Source organism: Pan paniscus, chromosome X (genome assembly GCF_029289425.2).
Source record: "Pan paniscus chromosome X, NHGRI_mPanPan1-v2.0_pri, whole genome shotgun sequence".
NCBI lineage: Eukaryota > Metazoa > Chordata > Mammalia > Primates > Hominidae > Pan > Pan paniscus.
The window spans coordinates 1,057,464-1,065,442 of NC_073272.2; positions in this window are offsets into that span (position 1 = coordinate 1,057,464).

The following is a 7,979-nucleotide window of genomic DNA, read 5'->3' on the forward strand; positions in this document are numbered from 1 at the left end:
TTGGAGTCTTGCTCCCATCACAGAGGCTGGAGTGCAGTGGCACGATCTTGGCTCACTGCAACATCCACCTCCCAGGTTCAAGCGATTTTCCTGCCTCAGCCTCCTGAGTAGCTGGGATTACAGGCGCCCACCACCACGCCTGGCTAATTTTTGTATTTTTAGTAGAGAGGGGGTTTCACCATGTTGGCCAGGCTGGTCTCAAACTCCTGACCTCAGGTGATCGGCCCGCTTCAGCCTCTCAAAGTGCTGGGATTATAGACGTGAGCCACCGCACCTGGCCTGAGCTTTGCTTGAAAGCATATCACAGAGCAGCCTGGCCAACATGGCGAAACCCTATCTCTACTAAAAAAAAAAAATACAAAAATTAGCCGGGCGTGGTGGTGGGCACCTGTAATCCCAGCTACTCGGGAGGCTGAGATGGGGAGAATCGCTTGAACCCAGGAGGCAGAGGTTACAGCGAGCCAAGGTCACGCCATTGCACTCCAGCCTTGTTGACAGAGCGAGACTCTGTCTCAAAAAAGAAAAAAAAAAATGACATGCTAACTTTCTAAGCCCGGAATTCTTGCTCTCTGCTAAACGATGAGACTCGTGGATGAGTGTGCAGTTGTGTGGTCAGTGTTCTGTGATATACTCTGCACCCAAGCTGGGCTGGACATCCAGAGATTTCATAGTTCATCTGTCTTCAGACAAACGCAGAGTTCACCTTCGCCGCTGACCAGCTTCCCAGACCAAGGGACTCAAGCTTGTAGGCATTCTCCTCGTAACACCACAAACACTGTGATGGTAGCATATGCTGGGTAGATGGGGCCCCAGTTTAAGACTGTAGAGGGCCAGGCGCGGTGGCTCACGCCTGTCATCCCAGCACTCTGGGAGGCCGAGGCCAGAGGATCCCCTGAGGTCAGGAGTTCGAGACCAGCCTGGCCAACACGGTGAAACCCCGTCTCTGCTAAAAATACAAAAATTAGCCGGGCGTGGTGGTGGGTGCCTGTTATGCCAACTACTCAGGAAGCTGAGGCAGGAGAATGGCGTGAACACGGGAGGCGGAGTTGGCAGTGAGCCGAGATCGCGCCACGGCACTCCAGCCTGGGCGACAGAGCAAGACTCCGTCTCAAAAAAAATAAAAGTCTGGGCCGGGCACGGTGGCTCACGCTTGTCATCCCAGCACTTTGGGAGGCCGAGGCGGGCGGATGAGGTCAGGAGATCGAGACCATCCTGGCCAACACGGTGAAACCCCGTCTCTACTAAAAATACAAAAAAAAAATTAGCCGGGCGTGGTGGTGGGCACCTGTAGCCCCAGCTACTCCCAGCTACTCAGGAGGCTGAGGCGGGAGAATGGCGTGAACCCAGGAGGCGGAGGTTGCAGTGAGCCGAGAACGCGCCACTGCACTCCAGCCTGGGTGACAGAGTGAGACTCCGTCTCAAAATATATAAATAAATAAATAAATAAATAAAATAAAAGTCTGGAGAGAGCTGGTTGGAACAGACATGTCATCTTAAAAGATCTCGGCTCATGCCTGGAGATTCCTTGCGGTCAAAACACAAGTGTGCCAGGCAGAGCAGGTGATTCCTGTTGGCTGCCACCACTCCTTCGTACAAGCAAAGCAGAAGTGATTGTGGGATCTGTTTAGAGTTGCGGTTTGGGGACTTTCAGAGCACAAATGCAGGATCTTTCTCCAGTACGTGACTGAAAGAATTTTAGGTGTTCTTTTGCTTGACGGCAGGAAGATCGGATTAACCGTGAGTGACCAGTTTGAGACCGCTAACATTTGTTTTATGTATTTTTGAGGTGGAGAGTCTCCCTCTGTCACCCAGGCTAGAGTGCAATGGTGCAATCTCAGCTCACTGCAACTTCTGCCTCTTGGGTTCAAGCAACAGGCACCTGCCACCACACCTGGCTGATTTTTTGTTTTTCTGTTTTTGAGGGGTTATTTTTTGAGACGGAGTTTCTCTTGCTGCCCAGGCTGGAGTGTAATGGTGCAATCTCAGCTCAGTGCAACTTCTGCCTCTCTGGTTCAAGCAGTTCTCCTGCCTCAGCCTGCCGAGTAGCTGGGATTACAGGCACCTGCCACCACACCTGGCTACTTTTTTGTTTTTCTGTTTTTTTGTTTTTTGTTTTTTTGAGACGGAGTCTTGCTCTGTCACCCAGGCTGGAGTGCAGTGGTGTGATCTCTGCTCACTGCAAGCTCCACCTTCAGGGTTCATGCCATTCTCCTGCCTCAGCCTCCCGAGTAGCTGGGACTACAGGCGCCTACCACCACGCCCAGCTTATTTTTGTATTTTTAGTACAGACAGGGTTTCACCATATTAGCCAGGATGGTCTCGATCTCCTGACCTCGTGATCCGCCCGCCTCGGCCTCCCAAAGTGCTGGGATGACGGGCATGAGCCACTGCGCCCGGCCCAATGCTTTCATTATTGAGAGCTCTGAGCTCCATGGTTCATCATGGAAGAGATAAAATAATCCAAATAATGATACAGCGTGAAAGGTTAGATGACAACGTTGACCAGAATACCATGTCTCATGGAACCCTGTAGAGAGTAGGGGACAAGAAGGAAGTGTGAGCCTCAAGAACCATCTCCTGCCGGGCTCAGTGGTTCACGCCTGTCATCCCAGCATTTTGCGAGGCCGAGGCGGGAGGATCACCTGAGGTCAGGAGTTCAAGACCAGCCTGGCCAACATGGAGAAACCCCGTCTCTACTAAAAATACAAAAATCAGCCGGGTGTGGTGGCAGGTGCCTGTAATCCCAGCACTTTGGGAGGCTGAGGCGGGAGGATCACCTGACTTCTGGAGTTAGAGACCAACATGATGAAACCCTGTCTCCACTAAAAATAGAAAAATTAGCCGGGCATGGTGGCGGGCACCTGTTATCCCAGCTGCTCGGGAGGCTGAGGCAGGAGAATCGCTGGAACCCGGGAGGCGGAGGTTGCAGTGAGCCGAGATGGCACCACTGCATTCCAGCCTGGTGACAGGGCAAGACTCTGTCTCAAAAAAAAAAAAAAAAAAAAAAAAGAAGCATCTCTGCCCAGGACTCTCCACAACTTCTGCTTCTACAGTTGACAGAAATGGCTTCATTCGATACTCACTCAAGATACATTTGTTGAGGGTCTGTTATCTCCCAGGCACTGGGGAGGTGACAATAATATCACCTAGCTCAGACAGACAAAGTGATAATATACATAAAACATTGAGCATCGTTCTGAATTCAGCCCCCAATCAACGTCCACTGTTACTGCTGGACAGCAGATACTGTCGCATGCAAAGTAGGCAAGTCTGCAGAGACAGAGAAAGGAGGTTGGCCTAAAAACAGACAGGACTTGCTGCCCTCGTGAAGAACGCGTTCTGTAGGACGAGACGAAGCTTAAATAAGTACGTATGCCCTGGACATGGTCATGGTGAGTGCTGGGAAAAGGGGAAGTGGCCGGGCGCAGTGGCTCACGCCTGTAATCCCAATACTTTGGGAGGACGAGGCAGGTGGATCACCTGAGGCCAAGAGTTCAAGACCAGCCTGGACAACATAGTGAAACCCTGTCTCTACTGAAAATACAAACATTAGCTGGGTGTGATGGCGGGTGCCTGTAATCCCAGCACTTTGGGAGGCTGAGGCGGGAGGATCACCTGAGGTCAGGAGTTCGAGACCAACATGGTGAACCCCCGTCTTCACTAAAAATACAAATATGAGCCGGGCGTGGTGGCATGCACTTATAATCCCAGCTCCCCAGGAGGTTGAGGCAGGAGAATCACTTGAACCCGGGAGGCGAAGGTTGCAGTGAGCCAAGATCGCACCACTGCATTCCAGCCTGGTGACAGAGCAAGACTCCGTGTCAAAAAAAAAAGAAAAGAAAAAAAAAGGAAGCATCTCTGCCCAGGACCCTCCACGAGTTCTGCTTCTACAGGTGTCAGAACTGGCTTCATTCAACATTCATTCAAGATACATTTGTTGGCCGGATGCAGTGGCTCATGCCTGTAATGCCAGCACTTTGGGAGCCCGAGGTGGGTGGATCACCTGAGGTCAGGAGTTCGAGACCAGCCTGGCCAACATGGTGAAAGCCCGTCTCTACTAAAAATACACACACACAAAAATTAGCCTGGTGTAGTGGCAGGCGCCTATAATCCCAGCTACTTGGGAGGCTGAGGCAGGAGAATCACTTGAAACCAGGAGGCGGAGCTTGCAGTGAGCCAAGATCGAGCCACTGCACTCCAGCCTGAGCAACAGAGTGAGACTCCGTCTCAAAAAGAAAAGAAAAGCAGCCAGGCACGGTGGCTCACGCCTATAATCCCAGCACTTTGGGAGGCCGAGGTGGGCGGATCACAAGGTCAGGAGTCTGAAACCAGCCTGGTCAATGTGGTGAAACCCCGTCTCTACTAAAAATACAAAAATTAGCCAGGTGTGGTGGCAGGTGCCTGTAATCCCAGCTACTTGGGAGGCTGAGACAAGAGAATTGCTTGAACCCAGTAGGTGGAGGTTGCAGTGAGCCAAGATCGTGCCACTGCACTCCAGCCTAGATGACAGAGTGAGACTCTATCTCACAAAAAAGAAAAAAAAAAGAGAGAAAAAAAAGGAAAGGAAAAGGGAAGTGGAGGGGAAGGAAGGGCAGAGGCAGAACTGCTGATTTCTGTGGTCAGGAAGGTTTTCGGACTGAGGACCTTCAGGCGTAAAGGAAGAAGCCCCTAAACCCAGCCTTGGCATCTCACTTACCCAGGGGTTCTTGACCTCTACCCTCATGAGATTTTAGCTGGAGAATTCTTGGTTATGTGGGCTGTGTTATGCTTCATAGGATGCTGAGAAGTGTCCATGACCTCCACCCACTAAATGTCAGTAGCCCCTCCCAGCTCTTGCTGTGACAACCAAAAATTCCACTGAGGTTGCCAAGGGTTCCCTGGGGGGGTGAAATCACTCCTGATTGTAAATCGCTGCCATAGATAGATAGATAGATAGATAGATAGATAGATAGATAGATAGATAGATAGACAGACAGATATATAGACAGATACATAGCTACATAGAGCGATAGATAGATAGATAGATAGATACATAGAGCGATAGATACATAGATAGATAGATAGATAGATAGATAGATAGATAGATAGATAGCTACATAGAGCGATAGATAGATAGATAGATAGATAGATGATAGATATATAGATACACAGATACATAGATGAATGAATGGGTAGATATGACAGATAGATTAGATACATAGATAAATAACAGATTGATAAATAGATGATAGATAAATGGATAGATAGATACATAGATACATAGATGAATGGATAGATGTGACAGATTAGATAGATAGATGGATAGATGATAGACGATAGGTAGATACATAGATACAAAGGTAGATAGATGAATGAGTAAATAGATGATAGATAAGTGGGTAGATAGAGATTGATGATGGATAGATGATAGATAAATGGATAGATGAATGGATAGATATGACAGATTAAATAGATGGATAGATGAATAGATAGATTATAGGTAGATAGATACAAAGGTAGAAGAATGAGAGGCGGGTAAATAGATGATACATAAGTGGGTAGATAAATGATAGATAGACATAGATAGACAGATAGATATGACAGATGGATAGATAGATGATAGATAAATGGATAGATACATAGATGAATGGATAGATATGACAGATAGATTAGATACATAGACGAATAGATAGATGATAGGTAGATACATAGATACATAGATAAGTGGGTAGATAAATGATAGATAGATACATACATACATACATACATACATACCTGAATGAGTGGGTACATAGATAGATGATGGATGGATAGATAAATAGATGATAGATAGATAGATAAATGAATGGATAAATAGATGGATACACGGATGAGTGGAAAGATAGATGATAGATACATACATAGATATATAGATAAATGAATGGATAGATGACAGATAGATAGCTAGATAGATAGGCAAATGGATAGATACATGATAGGTAGATACATAGATACAAAGGTAGATCAATGAGTGGGTAGGTAGATGATAAGTGGGTACATAGATAATAGATAAATGAATGGATAAATGGATAGATAGATGGATGAATGGATAGATCATAGATACATAGAAACATAGATGAATGGATAGATGACAGATAGATAGATGAATGGATAGATAGATAAACATAGATAAATGTGGGCCAGGTGCGGTGGCTCACACCTGTAGTCCCAGCACTTTGGGAGGCCAAGGCAGGCGGATCACGAGGTCAGAAGATTGAGACCATCCTGGCGAACACAGTGAAACCCCGTCTCTACTAAAAATACAAAAAAAAAACAAAAAACAAAACTGGGTGTGGTGGCAGGCACCTGTAGTCCCAGCTACTTGGGATACTGAGGCAGGAGAATGGGTTGAACCTGGGAGGCGGAGGTTGCAGTGAGCCGAGATCACACCACTGCACTACAGGCTAGGTGACAGAGCGAGACTCCGTCTCAAAAAAAAAAAAAAGAAGCATAGGTAAATGAATGGATAGATAGATGACAGATAGATACATAGATGAATGGATAGATAGATGACAGATAGATGAATGGATAGACAGATGATAGGTAGATACATAGATGCAAAGGTAGATAAATGAATAGGTAGATAGATGATAGATATATAAATCCATCCATCCATACATACATAGATACATACATAGATGAATGAGTGGATAGATGATAGATAGATAGATAGATAGATAGATAGATAGATAGATAGATAGATAGATAGAATGGGCCAGGCGCGGTGGCTCACACCTGTAATCCCAGCACTTTGGGAGGCCGAGGCTGGCAGATCACAAGGTCAAGGGTTCGAGACCATCCTGGCCAACACGGTGAAACCCTGTCTCTACTAAAAATACAAAAATTAGCTTGGTGTGGTGGTGCATGCCTGTAATCCCAGCTACTCAGGAGGCTGAGGCAGGAGAATCGCTTGAACCCAGGAGGCTGAGGCTGCAGTCAGCTGAGATCACAACACAGCACTCCAGCCTGGCGAAACAGTGAAACTCTGTCTCAAAAAAAAAGATAGGTGGATAGATAGATAGATAGATGAATAGATGGATAAATGGTTAGATAGATGATAGATACATATATAGATAGAAAGGTAGAAGAATAGATGAATAGAAAAATGGGTAGATAGATGATATTAATAGATACATAGATAGAAGAATGGAGGGGTAGATAGATGATGGATGGATAAATAGATGGATACGTATATGGATGCATGGATAGATGAATGGATAGATGATAGATACATACATAGATGATAGAATGGATTGCTAGATAGATGAATAGACAGATAAGTGATTAGATAGATGATAGATACATAGATAAATAGATTAATGAATGGGTAGATAGGTGATAGATAGGATAAATAGATGAATAAATGGATAAATCGTTAGACGATAGATACATAGATAGAAAGGTAGAAGAATGGATGAATAGATGGATAAATGGATAGATGATATTAATTGATATGTAGATAGAAGTATGGATGAATAGATAGATGAATGGATGGATAGATAAATGATAGATGAATGATAGATAGAGAGAGAGAGAGAGAGAGAGAGAAAGAACACAAGATAAAGAGAATTTCTCACGCTAAGTCAGGGTTTCTCAACTTTGAAGCTATTTCCGCCCAGAATATTCTCATCTGCGTCATTCTCTGCTGTGAGGCCGTCCTGTGCATTGGGGGATGTGGGGCAAACGTCTAGACCATACCCAGTAAATGTCAGCAGTATCCCCCACCAAGTCATGACAAGCAAAAACGTCTCCATCCTTTTCCAAATGTCCACTGAAAGTTGAGAGAGAGACCTCCCTTCCTCTCCCGTCCCAACCGTCCATTGTCCCCAGCACCACCCCAGGGTCACTGGAGCTTCCAGCTCTTCTCCAAATGCCTTCTGGGAGCTGTGATTTCAGGAATTTTACGCAACAAGAGGAGACAATTGTAGGCTGATAACAAGGGGAGACCTGCGGGCCACAGA